Source organism: Danio rerio, chromosome 17 (genome assembly GCF_049306965.1).
Source record: "Danio rerio strain Tuebingen ecotype United States chromosome 17, GRCz12tu, whole genome shotgun sequence".
Taxonomy (NCBI): domain Eukaryota; kingdom Metazoa; phylum Chordata; class Actinopteri; order Cypriniformes; family Danionidae; genus Danio; species Danio rerio.
The window spans coordinates 56,697,738-56,720,637 of record NC_133192.1 but is presented as its reverse complement, the minus strand read 5'-3'; the positions used below and the strand labels follow the sequence as shown (position 1 = coordinate 56,720,637).

At 38.0% G+C, this 22,900-nt stretch overlaps 1 long non-coding RNA gene across 1 annotated transcript in view; it reads left to right on the top strand.

Moving 5' to 3' along the window:
* The window catches only part of LOC103909099 (uncharacterized), a 502,230-nt gene that overhangs the window by 381,790 nt on the left and 97,540 nt on the right, over window positions 1–22,900 (top strand). The gene's annotated exons all lie outside the window — the stretch shown is intronic.

The window sequence follows — 22,900 nt, the reverse complement described above, 5'->3', positions numbered from 1 at the left end:
TGGAGGGCCGAAGCCCTGCACAGTTTAGTTCCAACCCTGCTCCAACACACTTACCTGTAGGTTTCAAACGAGCCTGAAGGACTCAATTAGTTTGATCAGGTGTGTTTAATTAGGGTTGGAACTAAACTGTGCAGAGCTGCGGCCCTTTTGGAACTGAGTTTGACACCTGTGAGGTAAACGGTTGTTGCTTTAAGTTGCAGGGGTGTCCACACTCGGTCCTGGAGGGCCGGTGTCCTCAAGAGTTTAGCTCCAACCCTAATCAAACACACCTGAAACAGCTAATCAAGCTCTAACTAGATATACTAGAAACTTCCGGGCAGGTGTGTTGGAAGCAAATTGGAGCTAATCTCAGCCGGACAGCGGCCCTCCAGGACCGAGTTTGGACACCCCTGCTTTAAGGTATACTGACGCCGGTAATTAACGATACTTATTAATATTGTTTATTAAATTACCAATTAATTATATTTTATTAACGTCTACTCCTACCCAAACCACCATATTTATGTAAAAACAGTAATAACATCTAGTATTATTCATATTATTTACTAAATTACTCTCATTATATTGTACATATAAATACATTAATAATTGTACATAAATAAATATTGTGCGTTATATCTAAATTACTCACATCATACAGGCCTGTAGCCAGCCAGGTGAGAGGGATGGTTCTTTTTTCTCTAAATGTGGACTTTTTTGCAGTTATTCACCTCATTTTCTATTTAATTATGATGTTTAAATACTGCAATAAGTGGCATTTTGTGCACTATTTTTAACTGGATTAGCTTGTTGTTTCCTCCATTTTTGATGTACCAAAAATATTTCCTCTCTCTCTCTCTCTCTCTCTCTCTCTCTCTCTCTCTCTATCTATCTATTTATATATATATATATATATATATATATATATATATATATATATATATGTATATGTATATGTATATGTATGTGTGTGTGTGTGTGTGTGTGTGTGTGTGTGTGTGTATATATATATATATATATATATATATATATATATATATATATATATATATATATATATATATATATATATATATTTATATATATGTATATATTTTTAATGTCTGGCGTGGTTCAAACAGTGAATTATGTCTGATCAAACAAAAGAATAGTGAAATATGAACACAATGATCGCTCCCTGTGGCTTGTACAGCACCTCTCATCAGTTGGAATACAGTAACTTTTGCATAGATTATGGTGGAGAGATTTGTCTTTTTTCCTATGATTACAGACATGTGCAGGAACCACCAACATTAATTACAGCACGCTAGACCACACAGAACCTAAAAGGTACACTTTCAAATTTGAGTTTATAACAAAAAATACAAAAAAGCGCCTCTTTTTTTTAGGTGTTTATTATAACACAGACGACATATACAGATATTTTAAACACTTTCAATAGTGTTTTATGAAAATTCAAAGGGTTTTCTTTAAAATGATACCAAAGTTTTGCATTTACACCTCTGCATGTGGATTTGGGAAGCTTTTAAATTTGGGTAGGCAAAATCCAGGCGGAAATCCCCAACATAGCAGCAGAGTTAACTTGTTAAACTAAATATAGATTTTTATTTGGTTTGCACGCGTGTACTTGCTAAATTATTTTAAGGCATAATTTGCAATATTTCAAGAGTAATTCATAAAAAAGAATTAAAAGTACATTATTTCATTAACCAGAAACAAAAATATAACATTACACTAAATTCATTATTTTTAGTGTGTCACCCCAAGATTAAGTCACCCCTAAGGAAATTTTCTGGGGGCGCCACTGGGTCAAGGATCAACTCTGATAATAACTCTTTTGGGAGTTAATGATATTTAGATTATTTGCTAATGACATTTTTAAAACGAGTTAAAATCAGAATCCTTCAAAATCGTAACAGCATCAAATAAAAATCAATATTCTAAATATAAGCTGATATCTGCCGGATCTATATTCTTTTGTACAGTTCATTGGACGAACTTGTTGCATTCTTCTCTAAAGTCATACTCAAACATGTCCAAGAGATGGCGCTGTTGCTTCATTAAAGGTCCTCATTTAAAGGGACAGGTCACCCAAAACTGAACATTCTGTCATTTATTCCCATTGATTTTCTCTGTTCTGATGAACACAAATAGATATATTATGAAGACATTATGAACCATTAACTTTGCGCTGGTTTTTGTTTTTGTGAATCGTAAGTATACACTGTCTACAAAAATGCAGGCTAAATGTATTTGAAATGTTAAACCTTTAAGTATGTGTGTGTATATATATATATATATATATATATATATATATATATATATATATATATATATATATATATATATATATATATTTTATATATATATATATATTTTATATATATATAATTATATATATAAATTATAATTATATATATAATATATATATTTTATCATATTTAATTATTATGATAATTAGTTTTAAATAAAATATTAAATCATAAAAACATGGTACTGCACAGTCTAAAGAAATAAACTGGATATTTTATTTATTTCACAAAATAATTTGTTAAAAATGTTAAATATTAAGTATATATAAAATATAAGTTATATGCTAATGTGCAAGCCTAAATGAAAAAAATCCCACCATACTGTACACTGATAACGTTTTTGACCACAGCATTCATTTTATTAGGTTTTGACTCAAAAAGCTTTGTATATCTGTGTTATAGCTTATTATTAATTTATTATCTGTACTAGATTATTATGTTATGAATCAAAAACTTATAGAACCATTTTAATCAAAAAGGTTCTTTGCACTCAAAGGGTTCTAAATGGAACCATTTTTTGGGTAAAAGGTTCTACTGGCCAAGTATAGAACCCCAAGGTTCTATATAGAACCTCTAGGAACCTTTTTTTTAAGAGTGTGTGGTAATGTGGGCTGGTGTGGCTACAATGCCAGGGCTGATTTTTAGTCCCAGTACACCCCTGGCCCCGTAGCATACGCGTGCCCTTCACGCAAAAGTAAGTCAGCCTAAAGACTTGTTTGCAGGAAGAATGGGACAAAATTACACCTGAAACACTTCATCACTTGGTCTCTTCAGTCCCTTAACGTGTTAAATAAATAAATACAAATGATGAGGAACACATTAAATAATGTTTGTTGTATTGTTTGCAATAAACACAAGTCAAAGTAAATCTAGAAATCAACACTTTCTGTTGTTATTTGCGTTTTTCATACTGTCCCAACTTTTTCTGATATGGGGATGTATTTAGATGGTTATTTTTTGCAGTGTAGTGTTTCTCAGTGCCTCTGTCCAGGTCTGAACATGCTGACCAAATACTTTATAGTCCTAAATTTATATTTGCAGACCTCAGTATTAATCTTGAAGTGTCTCCAACATCGGGCCCCTGTTCTCTAGGCGCTAATAGCTGTCATGAAACCTACTTTGCAACAAAAAAAAACACACACACATTTGAACAACTTGGGAATGTCGAGGGGCCCTAACATTGTATAACCCTTCCAGGCCTTATTCTGCCATTGTCAGGCCGTGGTTCTTTCAGCCATGTTTCCAGGGAAGCTAAAAGCCATTCTCAGTATATTCCCCTGCCGTGATTTGTGTGTTCAGTCAAGATTGTGTGGTTTCCAGGCAGAGTACAAAATGGATGTGTCTGCTTCTACTGTTTACATGCTCCGTGAGATCTAGCTCTAGCTAATGTGCTGCAAGTGTACAGCTGTTATCGGACGGCCTGCGAAAGTTTATACACACACACCGCCATTACAACAGCAGCAGTGGGCCAGCTCCTGCTTGATATTTGAGTAAATTAAAGCTAAACACATTGCTTTTGTTTACTTCTATCCCCAAAAGCTGCATTGGGTTACGCTAATTGATGTACGATAAATGCCCCGGACACATCTGGAACAAGTCTGCGCATGTGAACTTTTGTGATTTTCATATTGGATCTTCCTGTTTATGACATGTGCGTGTTATTTGTGCATGTCAGGACTCTTTAATGCAACGAGATCAGAATGTGTGTTTACATTTGTGGTGTGTTTTGTGTGTGTGATGTAGCATGTGTGCCGGGACATCGGATCTGCTGCTCGCCACATTCTGGGCTTGCAGGTGGTCTGTCCGCGCTCGGGGTCTAGAAGAGGATTTCATATTTCATAGGAGTACAGCATGCTCTGGACAGCATCATTGAGTCCACATGGAGAGCCAGAAGTTGTGCTGTGAATACTTGGCTTGAAGCCGTTTATGGGATCAAATTCCTGCATGTATCGTGCATTACAGATCGAAGCATAACACGTGTAAATCCAAAAATCGGCATCAAGTGTAAAATTATATGGCGCAGATATGAAAACTAAACATTAAATAAGAAACAATGAGGTCATGTGCTGAAATGTAACAAGCGTAAATCCAAAAATTGACATTGTGTGTAAAATTGTAATGCGCAGAAACGAAAACTAAATGCCGAATAAAAAACAATGAGGTCACATACTGAAATATAAGCATAAATCCAAAAATGTACGTCATGTGTAAAATTATATCACGCATAAATAAAAATTAAATGCAGACTAAGAAACACTGAGGTCATGTAGAGAAATATAATAAGTGTAAATCCAAAAATCGGCATCGCGTGTAAAATTATAATGCGCAGATATGAAAACTAAACAATTAATAAGAAACAACGAGGTCATCTGCTGAAATATAACAAGCGTAAATCCAAAAATTGACATTGTGTGTAAAATTATAATGCGCAGAAACGAAAACTAAATGCCGAATAAGGAACTGCGAGGTCAAGTACTGAAATATAAGCATAAATCAAAAAATTGACGTCATGTGTAAAATTATATCACGCATAAATGAAAATTAAATGCAGACTAAGAAACACTGAGGTCATGTAGAGAAATATAATAAGTGTAAATCCAAAAATCGGCATCAAGTGTAAAATTCTAATGTGCAGATATGAAAACTAAACATTAAATAAGAAACAATGAGGTCATGTGCTGAAATATAACAAGCGTAAATCCAAAAATTGACATTGTGTGTAAAATTATAATGCGCAGAAACAAAAACTAAATGCCGAATAAGAAACAGTGAGGTCACATACTGAAATATAAGCATAAATCTAAAAATTTACATAATGTGTAAAATTATATTGCGCGTAAATGACAAGTAATTGCAGAATAAGAAACGCTGAAGTCATGTAGAGAAATATAATAAGTGTAAATCCAAAAACTGGCATCGCGTGTAAAATTATAATGCGCAACAACGAAAACTAAATGCCGAATAAGGAACTGCGAGGTCACGTACTGAAATATAAGCATAAATCAAAAAATTTACGTCATGTGTAAAATTATATCACGCATAAATGAAAATTAAATGCAGACTAAGAAACACTGAGGTCATGTAGAGAAATATAATACATGTAAATCCAAAAATCGACATCGCGTGTAAAATTCTAATGTGCAGATATGAAAACTAAACAATAAGAAACAACGAGGTCATCTGCTGAAATCCAAAAAAATTGACATTGTGTGTAAAATTATAATGCGCAGAAACGAAAACTAAATGCCGAATAAGAAACAGTGAGGTCACATACTGAAATATATGCATAAATCTAAAAATTTACATCATGTGTAAAATTATATTGCGCGTAAATGACAAGTAATTGCAGAATAAGAAACGCTGAAGTCATGTAGAGAAATATAATAAGTGTAAATCCAAAAACTGGCATCGCGTGTAAAATTATAATGCGCAACAACGAAAACTAAATGTTGAATAGGAAACAACGAGGTCATATACTAAAATATAGTAAATGTTCATCCACAAGTGTACATTGTGTGTTAAATTGTAATGCGCAGAAATGAAAACTAAATGCCGAATAGGGAACTGCGAGGTCACGTACTGAAATATAAGCATAAATCTAAAAATTGACGTCATGTGTAAAATTATATCACGCATAAATAAAAATTAAATGCAGACTAAGAAACACTGAGGTCATGTAGAGAAATATAATACATGTAAATCCAAAAATCGGCATCGCGTGTAAAATTATAATGCGCAGATATGAAAACTAAACAATAAGAAACAACGAGGTCATCTGCTGAAATCCAGAAAAATTGTCATTGTGTGTAAAATTATAATGCGCAAAAATGAAAACTAAATGCAGAATAAGAAACAACGAGGTCATATACCAAAATATAGTAAATGTAAATCCAAAAATTGACATTGTGTGTTAAATTGTAACACGCAGAAACGAAAACTAAATGTAGAATAAAAAAACAGTCATGAACTGAAATATTAATTCATTTATTTTATTTTCGGTTTAGTCCCTTAATTAATTTGGGGTCGTCACAGCGGAATGAACCACCAACTTATCCAGCATATGTTTTTATGCAGCGGATGCCCTTCCAGCTGCAACCCATCTCTGGAAAACATCCATTCACACTCATACACTGCGGTCAATTTAGCTTACCCAATTCACCTGTATTGCATGTCTTTGGACTGTGGGGGAAACCGGAGCACCCGGAGGAAACCCACGTGAACGCAGGGAGAACATGCAAACTCCACATAAAAATACCAACTGACCCAGCCAAGGCTCGAACCAGCAACTTTCGTGCCGTAGGTAGACGACAGCACTACCTACTGCGCCGCCTAACTGAAATATAACAAGTGTAAATCCAAAAATTGACAATGCGTGTAAAACTGTAATGCACAAAGGCGGAAACTATATGTAGAATATGAAACAGCGAGGTCGTGTACTTTAATATAATAGGGTTAAATGCAAAAATTGACATTGTGTGTAAAATTATAATGCAGGTGAATTCTAAATGCAATATACGAAATGAACATAAATTTAAGTGTAAGAAGGAAATCTAAATGCAGAAAAAGAAACGATGACATTATGTACCTAAATTTAAGTGTACATTTTTAAAAATTACATTCTGTGTTAAATTGTAACAAGCAAAAACGAAAACTAAATGGTGAGGATCATAGCATGATTGGACACTCTAGACAGAAAAGCGTGATCGGTCACTCCAGACAGAGAATCATGATTGGTTGCTCCAGACAAAGCAGGATATTGGTTCCTCCAGACAGAGAAGCATGATTGGATGCTCTAGACCAGGGGTGCCCACACTCGGTTCTGGAGGGCCGGTGTCTTGCAAAGGTGAGTTCCAACCACAATCAAACACACCTGGGCTAGCTAATCAAGCTCTCACTAGGCTTTCTAGAAGCATCCATGCAGGTGTGTTAAGGCAAGTTGGAGCTAACATCTGCAGGACACTGGTCCTTTAGGGCCGAGTTTGGACACCCCTGTTCTAGACAGAGAAGCATGATTGGGCGCTCTAAACAAAGAAGCGTGATTGGTCACTCCAGACAGAAAATCATGATTGGTTGCTCCAGACAGAGCATGGGATTGGTCGCCCCAGACAGATGACCATGATTGGTTCTTCCAGACAGAGATGCATGATTAGACACTCTAGATCAGTGGTCATCAAACTTGTTCCCGGAGGGCCGGTGTCCTGCAGATTTTAACTCCAACCCTAATAAAACACACCTGAACAAGCTAATCAAGGTCTTACTTGGTATACTTAAAACATCCAGGCAGGTGTGTTGAGGCAAGATGGAGCTAAACCCTGCAGGGACACCGGCTCTCCAGGACCAGGATTGGTGACCCCTGCTCTAGACAGAGAAGCATGATTGGTCACCAGAAACAGAATCATGATTGGTCACTTTAAACAAAGAGACGTGATTGGTCACCAGACAGTGAACCATAATTGGTCACTCCAGACAGAGAAACTTGATTGGATGCTCTAGACCAGGGGTGCCCAAACTTGGTTCTGGAGGGCCGGTGTCCTGCAAAGTTTAGTTCCAACCACAGTCAAACACACCAGGGCTAGCTAATCAAGCTTTCTAGAAGATTCCATGCAGGTGTGTTGAGGGAAGTTGGAGCCAAACTATGCAGGACACCGGCTCTCTAGGATCGAGTTTGGACACCGCTGCTCTAGACGGAGAAGCGTGATTGGCCACCAGACAGAGAATCACGATTGGTCACTTCGGACAGAGAAACTTGATTGGATGCTCTAGACCAGGGGTGCCCACACATGGTTCTGGAGGGTCGTTGTCCTGCGAAGTTTAGTTCCAACCACAGTCAAACATACCAGGGCTAGCTAATCAAACTCTCACTAGGCTTTCTAGAAGCATCCATGCTGGTGTGTTGAGGCAAGTTGGAGCTAAAATCTGCAGGACACCGGCCCTCCAGGACTGCTCTGTGATTATCAATGTCTATCACTTTGTGACTTTAGTTTCTGCTGTGATCATTTGCTTGCACTTTGTTTGAGTGTGGTGTATTTAAGTAGTAAGAAAATTCAATAAATGCCCTTATTTGCATAGGAGGCTCCTCTCGTCGTACCACACTTGAGTTCAGTGAGTTCCTGAGAGAGACCCACTCTTTCACAAATATGTGTCACAAAGAAGTGCTGGATTTTGCTCACCTGTGGCCATTGAAGTGATGGAACAACTGAATTAGTGCATATGTGCACAGCAGCACAAACTATGCTTGTGTAGATGTGTATACAGCATACCTTATATAATGTTTTTGTTTTTTTTAAGTAATTTTATCGAATCAACAAGGGTTAGCAACAGGTCGCATTAACAGGTTTTGGATGGTGCTGGAGCTTTCACATATTGAATGAGAAGATCCAGACCACAAGTACAGATCTAGCCTTTCCCACATCAGTTTCTTCACCTTCACTTCTGAAGCACAAAGGAAACTGGAAATGACAGTCAAAGATAGCTATGAACAAAGAATGTGCCTTTTACAACAGAAACAATGTGTAAATGCCCTTCAGGGGTCAGAACTAACAGGTGTGTGCCAGCCTCACTGATCTTTTATGCACATGATTATTTGTGATCTTGTCTGTGGGCTGCAGGATGTGGCCTGTGCTTCTCCCCCACTGCTCCAGCTTCCAGCACCTGCGGGTCACTGAACGTGCCCTTCTTAGTGTGAAACAAGCCCATCAAACAGTTCACGTCCTCCACACTGAAAACCCCTAACGTTTTGCTAGTACTCCAATTTAGTTATGAAAACTGCCTTTCTGAATGTTCATATTTAGCTGAAAGTGAATGCGCACAGACAATCTTCACAATGCTTGGATTATAGTGCCAATACAGAGTAATTGGTGGTTCATTCAACTGTGGTGACCCCTGATAAATCAGGGACTAAGCTGAAGGAAAACGAGTGAGGGATTTTTGACACCATAATTCGGGGTATGTGCAGGAATCCTTAAGATAATTTCAATACCTTGTTAAGACTTTTTAAAGAACTTCAAACTTGCATTTAGAGAACCTCATCGCCTCTTCTAATTCTCATCGGTATCAAACCTTTAACTTAATAAACAGTTGTAGTTAAATAAATCTATGGAGCACAACCATGCAAGAGAACTCAGATAAGCTCAGTAGAAACTAGGGATGTAACAATATTGTAAATACCGTCATACTGCAATAGTAATGTTTTTCAATATTGCCGAAGGCGCATGACTCAATAAAACTATATTTCTGAGACAAGTTTGCTCAGGCGAATGAAGCGAATGGGAGGTAGCGGGAACTACAATTCCCATCAGCCTAGGCGTGGCCTTCATCCTTTGCGGTCTGTTGTCGCTACAGATCCAGTAATGCGGAAATGGAGTGTGCTGCTAGTAGCGGAGAAGAAAAAGAGCTGGAAATGATCGTACCTAAAGCGGGTTTTAAATCGGATGTGGGAAAGCATTTCGGTTTCTTTCTAAATAGATACGAAAAAGGAGAAAAGGTGACAGACAAAGAAAAAAACAGTATGCAGGCACTGCCAGACTGTGGTGAAATATAAGTCGGGGAATACGACTAATAACAGTCATGGGGACTGCAGAACACAGCACACTTGTTAGATTGATGCAGACATTGACTTGTACCGCAAAGAGACCTCTATCTCACTCATGGCTTGTCCTCTCAAGTGGTGAAAAGACAATGCACAGCGTTACCCACTGCTGTAAACCTTGGCTAAATCATATCTCTCTGTCCCAGAAACCTCAGTCCCAAATGAGAGGGGTTTTTCTGTTGCAGGGGACATGCACAGAGATCCCAGCGTTTACCAGTTTATAGTTATAAGATAATTTTCCTTAAAAAACCCATCTCTATCTAAGTGAGTGAGTGATTAAATGTTTAATGTGATGAGTTTTTAACAATACTAAATTGAAACTTTATTTTTTTATATGGTTTAATAGTTTTTTGTTATTAAAATTGAAAAATTGAAGTTCCTGTTTCGAAACGTACAGATAGATGGCTAATTTGTATGTCATTGATATGTTCAGTGCTAAGGTAAATAAACACTTTTGGCACTTTTTTCAAGTCTTTTAATTAGTTTTGTTTTTCCTGTAAATTATTCAATAAATACCGTACCGTGTCATTCATACCGAGGTGTCATCGTACCGTGAAATTCTGATACCGTTACATCCCTAGTAGAAACAAAGCTTGAAAGAATAAATCCCGCTGTTGTTTTCACTCTTATTTCTTTAACCATGAGTACGCAAACTTGCATTTTCCCATTTTTCCATCTGTTTCGCTCTATGGTTTCAGTACATGTGGAGAGCGTCACATCACCTTCCTGCATTTGTCACAAATCATGTGACATCACCCGGATGGAGGAGCTTGGCCGGACGCACCCAAACCAATTGCGTGGATTGAGCTTACCATTGTTAATATTAGAAGAAAAATAAATATATTTACGCTTTTTTTGGAGTCAAACACTTTGGACAACGCTTGAACAAAATTTAAAACCTCATAAAAACACGATTAAGACTCATTGTCTCATATTTGATTTATCGACTTTATTACTTTTTAGGAGCCAGCGGACACCCTGTTATTGTAGGGATCGCAATATTTATGGTTTGGGTTAATATTACAAACTAATATTAATTGAATTGGAGTCTTGGCGATGTGTCGTTTTTATGTCACTTACGTTTAAAAAAACGTCAAACTGTCAAAAAGACAAAAGTCTAGAGAAGTCTTTTTTTGGCCCCCTACTCTCAGGACTGCCATTGGAATATTATTAACCCAGGGTCATTCCGATTACGTTCCGCTGTTTACATTTCTGGAGAGAGCAAAATATGTCTCAGGAGGTATTTTTTTTGCCTTTTTGTTTTAGCCAATGCACCAGAGACCGCTGTGTATGCTATTTCAGATCTCAAATTTCTCTCACGAGTGCTATTCTCACACTTGCTGTTCTCCCGTAAATCCAATAGAAGCTGCAGTCAACTTACTGACTAACCGAACGATACCCCCACCCAACCTCCTCCCTAAGCCCAACAAATAGTGTTTTAAAAACCACTAATTAACCCAATCACCCCCTTCCCTATACCCAACCGCAGTGTTTTAATAAGCCCTCGTCTGATTTTTACCATGTTTTCAGATTTTACCACATTCTCACCCTGTTATTTACTTTATTTTATTTTTTTAACTTTTTAGCTTTTGTTTTTGTCTCACTTGCTTTCTGGAACCGTTCTTCAACGCACTCAAACCCTGTTGTTGCGGTTAACTCTGCTCTGCACCTCAAGTCTGCCGACGTACATGTCAAGCTACTTGACAAACTGGTAGCAGCAGGAAAGCCGTCCATATGAAGGTAAGTGGTCAGCTGGTAAGCAAGAAAAGAAACGGCGTCATACCGCCCAGTAGCATTCGTTTTAAAAACGAAATGCAGCCATACGTACTTCTGGCTACATAATTCGCAATCTCCAGAAATGTTTATAGGGCTACGTTTTAAGAATGAGACTATGTTGAACCTTATTGGCTTTATATTGAAAAAAAAAACTCTTATTATATGATTTTTATTCATTTTTATAAACGTACAGGTTTTTAGAGCAAGTAGTTAGATAGTTTTCTACCATTTTTTATTCCTAAATGTTTTCCCCATAGCCAAATGAATTAAAAGTCCAAACACTATCGCAGAAATGATTAATAAAATGTAAACAAATTAACTTGCTTTCAGTTGGCTTATTATTGGTGCATATATTAATGTGTTCCCACGCTAAATTAGTCTCACAATGTACCTTCATACTCCACGAATGGCAAATATTTTAACTTGCATTTATAAACACCCTTAAAAAAGAACAACATTGATTACACTGGTTTTAATCTGCAAGAATAAAGGTGGAATAGCTTTCACAGCATAATACTACTCACTACTACACTCGTCTCTGGAGGACTTTTATAAGGGCTACTATTTACTCATATCTTGAGTAGTATTTAAACGGATACTATTACTCTACTTGCACTGCAAGTATTAGTACTGTTATGTACCACTGTATCTCACAAGTAGGTTTGAAAAATAAAGATGGACTTGAAGATTCTGTTTTATTCAAGCGAAAGACAGACCACAACTGAGCAGGTTGTACTTCCTGCTTCCCTTCACGCATCAACAGCAAAATAATAGTTCTTCGCATGAAAGTCCTTTACATAAACATCCCAAAAATGACATCCTGGGCCGGGTTTTTCAAAAGGTTTAATCCGAATAAAATTGATCCGGATTTAGTAATCCTGTTTTTGCGATCCGTGAACACGTAATCCAGCTTACTTTTTGAGCCAGTTTTTCAAAGCAATATCGGACTGGATCAATCTGATCTGGATAGGAACTTTTCAGGATCACTAAATCTGGATTACCAGTGCTCAAACAGGATAGGACATCACAATGTAGAACTACAGATATGTAAAGAGTAAAATAGCATGGGGTCTATATAACTTTATTTTTATTTGAAATGAAAACTAAGAAAATTTAATAATTATTAAAATAATAATAATAAATAAATAATAATAAAAACAAGAAAAACAACTCTTTAAGCAGTCCGGTCATTTGAGACCTACAACACTGTACATTGAGGATATTTATAATAAGTTTCAAATATAAATGTAAATAAAAAAAAGACTTAATGTCAAAAACTCCACAATAATGTCAGACTTCCACATCTGATGTGGGGAGACCAGCTTGTCTGAGCGCAGCCTTTAGGAGGCGGATCTCAAGTCATTGGCCTTGGTTTGCTGCAGTTTGGTCAAAGTCAGTTGTTCCTCTACCAGGTGAAGCTGTGCTTCTGCCCTTTCAGTCTCTTTTTGCAATTGTTGAAAGAGATTTCAAAAATCCGTCATTGCCATTCTTTGCATTTTTTTTATTTATTATGTAATCATTGCATGCATCACTAATAAATATTCTAAAAAGAAAAACATTTTCCATTGTGATGAATATATATATATATATATATATATATATATATATATATATATATATATATATATATATATATATATATATATATATATATATATATATATCAATTAGTGAAAGAATAAAATGTATTGTTTTTGGTCAGTTTTGACAGCTGTTTGGGGGATTATTTTATGAGGCCAAACTCTTTCTACTTTGCTGTAGGCCTATACTGAAAGGCTGAATACGTTAAAACCTATAATCACTACAGCCTATCGGATGAACAAATAAAATGAAAACCTTATGAATAAATAGTATATCTCGTAAGATTCTGTATGATCCAAAAACAGTATTATTTAATACATTTTTTAAGTTTTCATTACATTTTGGGCATGAAATCCACTCTAAATCCACCCTTCTGATGGGATCAGTTTAATCCAGGTTTTTTGGATCAAAGTGATCCAGATCCTACAAAAAAGGTCTGAAAAACCCAAACTAAAGGTTTGATCCGGATCAAAACCAAGATTGGATTATGTGATCTAATCCGATTAGGTAATCGTTTTTTTATTTTTGAAAAACCCATTTTCAAGATTTGATCCAATCCCTTTTCCAAAATCCTAGTGGATTACTTTTACCCTAGTGCAGGGGTGTCCAAACTCGGTCTTGCAGGACTGATGTCCTGCATATTTTAGTTCTAACTCAAATTAAACAACACTTGAACCATCTAATCAAGCTCTTTCTAGGTATACTAAAAACTTCCAAGGAGGTGTGTTGAAGGAAGTTGGAGCTAAACTATGCATGACACCGGCCCTCCAGGACCCAGTTTGTACACCCCTGACTTAGAGAGTCCTCTTCCACCAATGATTAACAGGAATCATTTCAATTTCTCTCCACATGAGGGCAGCACAGCACAATAGAGTTTAGAGATTTATGCAGAACCAGAGCCACATTTCTCCGTATTCTCCATCTGGGCCACTTTCTCTCTTGGAAACAACATCTAGAGTTATGTTGCTATGAAATAAATTTATGCCGTGCGTTAGACAGCTCGAAAAAGCATCAATGGCCGTCTTGGGCCTCCTCAAACCTTCACGCACACACATGTAAACACATGGGTCCGAGTGTAGGGAGCCGTGTATATTTCCTCCAATTTGAGGGGAGGGACGGGGGTCTGCGGGTCTGGTGACCACATGTCTCCTGTTGGCTTTTGTGGCGCTTATTGCTGGGTTGAGTTTCCCACTAAAGCTCTATACAAGGTCTGAAAGAAACCTTCTGAAAACATTGTGTCGAGAGGTAGGTGAGGACAGGGGTCTGACTGGAGACCCTTTTGACCCCTGTATACTACAATGCGTCTGACATTACCTTCACTCGTCGCCTCACACACACACACAGACTTGTTCCTATATCCCGGTGGGGACTCTCACAGACATAGGTCCAAGATGTTTCTATTATACATCGAAATTATTATACATACACTATTATACCATATTTTCTCTACCCTCACCCCAAACCTTACAGGAAACACTTTAAAAATTCCAAATGAAGTGGGATTTATAAGCATGTTTACTCATGTGGGCCAATTTTCCCAAGTCACCATGAGTCTGTGTGCATTCAGGTTTAAGTCCCAACCTGGATATTAAAAGCAAGTACACACACATGGGTTTTCATGTATTATGGGGTCTTTCCATAGCTGTAATTATTCTTATACAGTTTAGACGCTATATTTTATCCCCCGACCCTCAGAGGAAACATTCTGCAGTTTTACATTTTCAAAATAAGTCATTCTGTATGATTTATAAGCATGTTTACCCACGGGGACCTCACTTTTCTCAGGTCCCCATGAGTCTGTGTTAAAGGATTAAGTTCCCACTAGGATATAAAAACATGGATGCACACACAAACACTGGATTTTTTTAATGTTTTACGGTGCCTTTCTATAGTTGTAGTTATGCTTATACTGTACAGAGTGTATTTTCTATCCCCCGACCCTCACTGGAACCAATTTTTAATTTTCAAAGTACTTTATTTTGTGTGATTTATGAGCCGTGTTCCTCGCTGGTACAAAATAAATTTCCCCACACCGTCAAAAATTGCTGTTATTGTTATTATTGTTGGAACATTTGGTCCCCAAAACATAGTAAATACTAGGACCGCACACACTCATCCGACAACCATAAACTTCCTCCTTTATCAATTACAGCTGACATGGTTTCATCATGAGAAAAGTGAATTACATTTGTACAAGCCAATTGTATTCCCAATTGTTATCCCAATAGTATGACATATTTGATTAAATAATATTGGAATGATTTAAAGGGAATCACTGCAGACTTGAGTAATGCTGAAATGCATCATAGAGATACTCTTTATTAGGTACACCTGTCCAACTGCTTGTTAACGCAAATTTGTAATCACATGGCAGCAACTCAATGCATTTAGGCATGTAGACATGGTCAAGACGATCTGCTGCAGTTCAAGCCGAACATCTGAAGGGGAAAGAAAGGGGATTTAGGTGACTGAACATGGCATGGTTGTTGGTGCCAGACGGGCTGATCTGAGCATTTTAGAAACCGCTGATCTACTGGGATTTTCACGCACAACTATCTTTAGGTTTACACAGAATGGTCCGAAAAATATGCAGTGACTGGCAGGTCAGAGGAGAATGGCCAGACTGGTTCCAGCTGATAGAAAGGCAACAGTAACTCAAATAAGCACTCGTTACAACCGAGCTCTGCAGAAGAGCATCTCTTAACACACAACACGTCCAACCTTGAGGCGGATGGGCTACAGCAGCAGAAGAGCACACCGGGTGTCGCTCCTGTCAGCTAAGAACAGGAAACTGAGGCTACAATTCACACAGGCTCACCAAAACTGGACAATAGAAGATTGGAGAAATGTTGCCTGCTCTGATGAGTCTCCATTTCTGCTGACACATTCGGATGGTCGGGTCAGAATTTGGCATCAACAGTATGAAAGCATGGATCCATCCTGCCTTGTATCAACAGTTCAGGCTGGTGGTGGTGAGGGATATTTTCTTGGCACACTTTGGGTTCATTGGTATTGAGCATGGTGTCAATGCCACAACCTACTCTAGTATTGTTGCTGACCATGTCCATCCCTTTATGACCACAGTAAACCCATCTTCTGGAGCGTGAATCATCTCAGACTGGTTTCTTGAACATGACGATGAGTTCACTGTACTCAAATGGCCTCCACAGTCACTAGATCCTAATCCAATAGAGCAGCTTTGGGATGTGGTGGAACGGGAGATTGGCATCATGGATGTGCAGCCGACAAATCTGCAGCAACCGTGTGATGCTATCATGTCAATATGGAGCAAAATCTCTGAGGAATATTTTCAGTAGCTTGTTGAATCTATTCCACGAAGGATTGAGGTAGTTCTGAAAGCAAAAGGGGGTCCAACCCGGTACTAGTAAGGTGTACCTAATAAAGTGGCCGGCGAGTGTGTAGTACATCTTAAAATGTTCAAACAGTAAAATGTATTTTAATTGTGATAATGTTCGTCTGATCATCTAATGTAATACGTCATCAAACCACATTAGTCATACAGGTCACGTTTAGCTCGTTTATGAACACATTAAGCCCCCTGGAGCTCAAAGGTCACTCTGCTGAGTACGTGTGCGTGCGTGTGTGTGCTTGTGGGACAGGCTGACGAAATGGCTCTCTGCATTGGGTGTGTGGGGCAACAATGTAGGGATTTCTGAGGGGTTGCTGGGCAGCTTCTTGGGTATTCGGAGTGGTTGAAATGTGGTTGATAGGCTATTGCTTTGATACTTTACTACTTTGTGTGGTTGCCAAGCAGTTGCTAAATCATTTAAGTGGTATTAAATTAAATTAAGTGGCATGTTGCAGCATTTAGCGGTATAATCCTCAATTCAATTCACCTTTATTTGTAGAGCGCTTTTACAATGTAGATTGTGTCAAAGCAGCTTCATATAGAAGATCATAGTAAAAACTTAAGTATAGGTTTAAGTTCAGCTCAGTTCAGTGTGGTTTAATAGTCACTACTGAGAGTCCAAACACTGAAGAGCAAATCCATCAATGCGCAGCTCTACAGATCTCGAATCATGCATGCCAGTGGCGACAGCGGTGAGGAAAAAACTTCACCAATTGACGAAAGTGAAAAATTAAAAAAACCTCGAGAGAAACCAGGCTCAGTTGGGCACGACCATTTCTCCTCTGGCCAAACGTCTTGTGCAGAGCTGCAGTCAAGGCTGGAGAAAGCTGGACCTCAGCGAAGACTCGTCTGTCCTTGGAGCATCACAGGAATCAGTCTCATGCTCTCCGCTCCTCTATGACCACAACAGCAGCTGCTCAGGATACGGCCTGGTCCAAGATATGGAAACCTTGAGATCATCTCGTCGCTGGTCTTGGATCTAATCAGTGGCTCGTCATAGTCTAAGGGCCTCGGGATGAGTATCCCCGGGTGGAAATGGGTAAAGTCTAGAACGGATATGCAGCCGGCCGGAAGTGTGATATGCACATTAATAAAGCAGCATTTTTTATGACACTGTATAACAATAATTAATATTTTTACAGTACTGTGAGGGTTGGGTTTAGGGTTGGGGTGGGAGTAGGCGTTAAAAAATACATTTTATTGGGTAATTTAATAGATAACATAACTAATACTCAGTACAACAACTGTTTTTACGTTACTGTGACGGTTGGGTTTAGGGTTGGGGTGGGGGTAGACGTTAATAAAATACAACAAATGAGAAATTTAATAAATAATAGAAATAATTCTCATTAACTTCCGGCCGCAAACGTATCCGCTCTAGCAACAACCGTGGAAATGGAGAAGGGGTGGTATGGTGGCTCAATGGCGCTTAACAGCAAGAAGCAGGGCCGGAGTGGGACTCCTTTTTAGCCTTGGAGTTTCAAGCCTCAGACCGGCCCGCCTCAGTTCACGACTGACTATATTGAAATAAGGTCATTTCCAATTCAGTTTCTAATGACGCTATCACGTCTTTTTTTGAGAAAACAGCTGCTTTAAAACTTCAAATGTTCAACAACCCTAACAGTATTATATGTCTCAACAATAAAAAAGATTACTCAGACGAGGATCAATCCCGGGTCGCTGGCGTCAAAACCTAACGTGCTAAACACTCGACCACAACAATTATGAAATCATCCTATTGCAGGCTGCATCTTCATCACGAGGCTGCGAGAAAATAGATAAAAAGAGCAGAGCTGCGGTAAGAAGGCTGTGGTCAAGTAAATAAATACATTAATTTAAAAAGTGTGACTGCTGAGAGCAACAGATTCTGGAGCTAGGGAGCCTCGCGGCCAAAAACGGACCGGCCCACCGGGAATTCTCCCGGTCCTCCCGATTAGCCAATCCGGGCCTGGCAAGAAGGTCGCTGGTTTGAGTCCTGGCTGGACCAGTTGGCATTTCTATGAGGAGTTTGCATGTTCTTTCCGTGTTGGCGAGGGTCAGTGGCGTTGCGTGGGGGGGAGGGCTTTAAGGGCCAATGATGTATTGTCAAAAGCCCCTGATATTATGGTATATGTTGCAATTAAGTTATCCAAGTACTTAATTTTACCACATACAGTTGAAGTCAGAATTGTTAGCCCTCTTCGGTTTATTTATTTTTTCTTCTTTTTTAAAATATTTTCCAAATGATGTTTAACAGAGCAAGGACATTTTCACAGTATGTCTGATAATATTCTTTCTTCTGGAGAAAGTCTTATTTGTTTTATTTCGGCTAGAATAAAAGCAGTTTTGAGTTTTTTTATGAACCTTTTTAGGGACAAAGTTATTAGCCCCTTTAAGCTATATTTTTTCTCTATAATCTACAGAACAAACCATCGTTATACAATAACTTGCCTAATAACCCTAACCTGCTTAGTTAACTTAATTAACCAAGTTAAGCCTTTAAATGTCACTTTAAGCTGTATATTTATGAACAATATCAAGTCAAATATTATTTACAGTCATCATGGCAAAGATAAAATAAATCAGTTATTAGAAATGAGTTATTTAAATTATTATGTTTAGAAATGTGCTGAAAAAAATCTTCTCTCCGTTAAACAGAAATTGGGGAAAAAATAAACAAGCGGTCTAATAATTTAGGGGGGCTAATAATTCTGACTTCAACTGTACATCACCAGACATCCCAAGCTGGGAAAAGTCATTTCCAGGAGAGACAGAGATGAGATGTGGGGGCAGTTGAGTATGGCGTGTCTGTAGATCGGGGGTGGAGGTGGGATGAGCGATGTATCTGAAGAGCAAGAGGGGTTGCGGTTGAAAGGGGTACGCAAAGTATTTGAGAACCGAGCAGGAGACTTGGGTTTTCCGAGAGATTATCATTGGTTTGCAGGCATCCGGGAGTCTCCCGCAAATGCATAGAGACTAAATGCATTACGTGATTTTACTTATAAGTTACTATCAATTAACTTGTATTGAATTTATCAAATTACATACAATGACTTTTCTACAAAAGCATCTAAGCACGTCATCAGGTCTCTGAGTATTTTACCGTCGAGTTGCATAACATTTATATTACAGTTCTTATCAAAGTGTGTCTAAAAACAGATATAAGCTGCTCAAATTGTTACAGTCAGCAGTCTACCCACAGCAGTGCCATTTTTACTCTCTCTTGCAGTGGAAAATTGTTGTGTATTATTACCATCTTGTGACCCTGCCTTCATTCAGATATGCTTTCGGGGTCAACAAGACATGCGTATTTGATTTTACATGGATGCTCCAGTCTGACGCTAGCCTGATTGAATCACATCTAATGCAATGTACTCTTGCGCTGACTTTGATCCTCCCTCTGTCCCTCTCTCTCTCTCTCTCTCTTTGTCTGCTCGTTCATTCCTTTATTTTGTAAGGAGCGAGACGCCTTGACTCTGATATGCTGAAATTGATTCGCAGGATGCTCTTGTTCAATTGTAAGTATCCCGCTAGGATCAGGGTAGTGTGGATCAGAGAATCGATAGTGTTTTTGAAGCAGTCACAGAATTCTGTTGTAAACAAAAACAACACATTCTCACTTCCGATTCATCCCATATTGACCCATATTGGGTCGCTTTTTGATTCTCTGGGTACTTCTCCGAGATCATTTTACAATAATTGGGTTCCTTCGATTTTTATTTATTTATTTATTTATTTATTTATTTATTTATTATTATGTTTTATTATTTTATTATTATTATTATTATTATTATTATTTTGTAATGAAAGGAATCAATATGAATCAGCTCTTTACTTTTTGATTTTCTGGGTACCCCTCCAACGTTATTTTACAACAAGCAGGTTCCTTCAATTCTTTCGATTCAAAGGAGTCAACTTGAATCAATTCTTTACTTTTTGATTCTTTGGGTACCCCTCTGAGGTCATTTTACAACAAGCAAGTTCCATTAATTCTTTTGAATCAAAGGAGTCAATTTGAATCAATTCTTTACTTTTTGATCTGGGTACCCCTCTGATGTCATTTTACAACAAGTGGGTTCCTTCAATTATTATTATTTTTTTAGTCAAAGGAATCAATTTGAATCGATTATTCTCTTTTAGATTCTCTGGGTACCCCTCCGATGTCATTTTACAACAAGCAAGTCCCTTCTATTCTGTTGATTCTAAGGAGTAAATTTTAATCAATTCTTTACTTTTTCATTCTCTGGGTACCCCTCTGACGTCATTTTGCAACAAGCAAGTTCCATTAATTCTTTTGAATCAAAGGAGTCAATTTGAATCAATTCTTTTCTTTTTGATCTGGGTACCCCTCTGATGACATTTTACAACAAGTGGGTTCCTTTGATTCTTTAAATTAAATGAGTCAATTTGAATTGATTATTTACTTTTTGATTATATGGGTACACCTACGATGACATTGACAAAGAAGCAGGTTCCTTAAATTCTTTGATTATGCGTCCCATTAAAAGATTTTCAAGTAATTTTGAATCTTAATCTGTTAGATATGAATCGTCACCTGTATTTATTGCTAAAAAAATTTGCAATAAAGTAATTTACGAGGTAATTTACAAGTAATTTACGAGGTTTTGCTTGCTGAAAACAGTCCGATTCCTGCTCGTTGATATCTTAAAAAGATGCTCCAAAATATTAGCATGACTGCAGTCAGTCACAAGACTCAGAGGGAACCAATAATATTTGACAACCAAATTTGTGACAGACAACACCTGAGATGTACGGTGCATGAAGATGGCAATCGCATCAATTCCACCCACAAATAATTTGTGCTGCCTTGAAGGTCTTGGAGTATCTGCCTGCTATGTCCTGTGTTTTATATTGGCAAATGGTTAGGTGCAAGGCCTGTGCTTAGCATTTGTTGAAACACTTTTCGGCATTCTTACCCAAGCAATTTTTCACTGGTGATGATCCAAAGGTTTATCATTTAAAGCAATGGAGAACCTTGCACATCATAAAACGGCACCACAGTGGTACTCCAGGTGTCAAAGAGTGACAAGAAAGAACATTTTAAAAGTAATGCAGAGTACAAGAGGTCTCTCCTACACTAAACCTCAAGTATTTATAGTCTTACATCCATGTCGTGCAGTAGAGGTTGATATACCTGCTTCCAGCTGCAGCTAATCTGGGATGGAAGGGCATACAGTTACAACAACAGGAAATAGTTCCTTACTCAGGCTCAAAACTACACCAGACCTTCAAATCCAAGTTTCCTCAAAAAAAAAAAAAAGAGGCCCACATGCTGTGCTCAAAACAACTTTGACATTCAACATCTTAAAAGGGAACAATCACATCTCTTATGTTGCATACAGCTCTTTCTCCTGTGTTGATGTTATAAATTCTTACAGGTAGAAGTAGAAGAAATACACAAAACATTGCTGAAGTTATCAACTTATTTTTAGAAAAAACTGGTAGAAAACTACAAAAATAAAAACAAATACATACATATATATGGCTTTATGTAGACAACACAGGTGCACTATGCGGTAATTTGAAATAGCTTCAAGAGTTCACACTTAGCTAAATTTTCGCAGAGCCGTAAACCAGAATTTTGCAAAGCAAAAACTCAAGTGTGATGGCAGCTTCATGCTGGGTTGACACCAAATGGGGAATTAAGTATTTTTGCAAGTAAATTGCATACAAGTCAATGCAAACTTGAGATCAGAGGTGGTTTACTGTCCTGCGGTGTAAACGATGTGGAATACACAATATGTTTGCTGTGAACGCATGGAGATTTTCTCAATTGCATCTTCCTTGTTTGGTGCAAACCCAACTGCGTTGGCCAATCCTGTAGTGTCAGGCCGTACTCACACTAGGTACAGTTGCCTCGAACCGGGCCAAAGCACGCTTGTCCCCCCTCCCGTCTCCCCCGACGGCCCGCGCTCACACCACAAACGGGCTTCGGCACGCTTACGTCATCGCTGCTGCGCTGTTCAGTGAGAAGCGCTCTCTCACACAGCAGCACAGTGGAGATTTCTCTAGTTATATCGTTTCAGTCGTTTGATATGCCGTCAAATATTTCACCAAACAGTCCTTAGGAATGCGGGGAGACGCAGTCGGATATTTCGCCGAACAGATCCGCCACTTTTGGCGCTCAAAAACAATCATAAAGCTCTTTTGCTGCAGGAATGAGGAGGTCTGCTTTAGGTGCAGCTGTCGTGCAGTGAGGAGTTCTCGTCTTTAATAAACTACGGCAGTTTGCGTTCACTGAACAGTAAGAATTATTAATAAATCCATATGAAACAGCCCCTTAAAAGTCACGTC